This window comes from Corvus brachyrhynchos, unplaced genomic scaffold (genome assembly GCF_000691975.1).
Source record: "Corvus brachyrhynchos isolate BGI_N302 unplaced genomic scaffold, ASM69197v1 scaffold97, whole genome shotgun sequence".
NCBI lineage: Eukaryota > Metazoa > Chordata > Aves > Passeriformes > Corvidae > Corvus > Corvus brachyrhynchos.
The window spans coordinates 4,017,024-4,018,821 of NW_008239758.1; positions in this window are offsets into that span (position 1 = coordinate 4,017,024).

Genomic DNA, 1,798 nt, shown 5'->3' on the forward strand with positions numbered 1-1,798 from the left:
AAGAGGCACTTCTGCAGCTTCCCTACCCCTGAGCCTCCTACCAGCTCAGAGAGGCATCACAAAGCCACTCACTACTCAATCTCCATTTTATTTCTTGTCGTTTATTAACACAACCATACTGTTTTGAGAGCTCTGCCCATCCCTTAATAAAAGCATCTGAAGTGGCTGGAACAACTGGTGAAAAAATGATAAACATTTTCAGCTGAAATTGGTCAGATTATGGATGAGTTGTTTATAAACACCCTGTCTAGAACTGTCAAGAGGTGGAGCTAACATCATTGAAAGATGATAAATTCTGACACAGTGCTCTGAGATTTCACTGCCACCGAATGTAGGTTAATATGGGATTCAATAGGAAATCTGGCTTGTGTATTGCTGCATATTACAGGAAACGAAGGAACTTGTCATTTGTCTGCAGATTGCTAATTGCAGTTTATTGCACATGCAAAAGGTTAATTTGGGTATGTTATCACAGTAATCACATGCACTGCCTCAGAATAAACTATACCCCTACACTTACTGATGATCTGGCCTGTGGAATTTGGGATGTTATTTTGTAATATTATGGCAAATAAGAATTTTGAGTAAATGCTGTAACAGTGGGCAGCAGTGTCCTTAGGAGTAAAAAACTAGAATAGAGCAGTTACAAGTCTCTGGTATGAAATACTTTCCCTTAATCTTTAATTTAATTATTCCCTGAGATGCACGTAATTTATTCTTTGTGATAACCGAAAACAGAAGACTCATCTATTCTAAATGAAAATTATATCCTATTCTTATTATTGTTAATGCTTTGTATTTAGAGGAGTATTTAAAGGCCTGAGATGAATTCATGACCTCTTCATGCTAGGTGCTGTATATATACACACAGTAAGCTCACTGCCCCAAAGACCTTACACTTTAATTAAATAAAGGTTGGAGGAAGGAAGTTTTATTACTTCTGTCACAAATGGGAAATGATAACAGAGAGAAACTAAAAGGACTGAGAATTACACTCCTCCTGCAATGAGTCCTGTATTTGCCTGTAATATATCCTCCCTTCCTGCTTTTGTTAAGTTGCTGTAAATTGCTAGGTAGATGGTTGGTCTCTCCCCCAGAGATGGAGTTTAATTCTGTGCATGTTTCAAGGTTTTATGGAACGAAAGGCGTTCTGTAGATAGATAACACTTTAATTTAGACCTGATTAAGTTATTCTGAAGCAATACTTTTGTGGAGGGAGTAGATTTGTGTGAATCTGGTGCACGTTGCTTGCTGCTGTATGAACGTACCACTGCATAGCTGCTGTGCTCCCCGGGGGCTGCGCTGCTGGTGCATGGGGGTTTTAAGGTACATCAGTATAACTTTTTAATTGTTATTATTCCGTGTAGTTTGCTCTTAAATGCCTTCTAAAATACTAAAAAAAGTAATAGTCCTTGAGATGTTGGAGCATTCCACAGGATTCATGGGGCTCTTGGAACACTGGTGCATGCTCAGTCTCCCAGAAATGCATCTTCTTCTCCCCCTGCTCCCCAGAAGTATCGTGCTCATTCTGAAATGCATTTTAAACATTTTTAATTAGAGCTCCCAGCTTAACATTAAGAAATGAAGCCAGCTCTGCCTGGAATCTTGCTTTGGGATTATTTTTTCTATAGAGGAACATAAATCTGAAGATAACTTTTTTCCCTTTTTCTCCTTGTTCAGTAGAGTACAGTGATAAGTTTAAGCAGATGGGGAAGGAAGGGGAAGGGAGAAAAAAATGGTAAGTCAGGTGAAGAAACGAAACAAAGAACAGGTAAAATCCAAGCACAACCCAACCGCT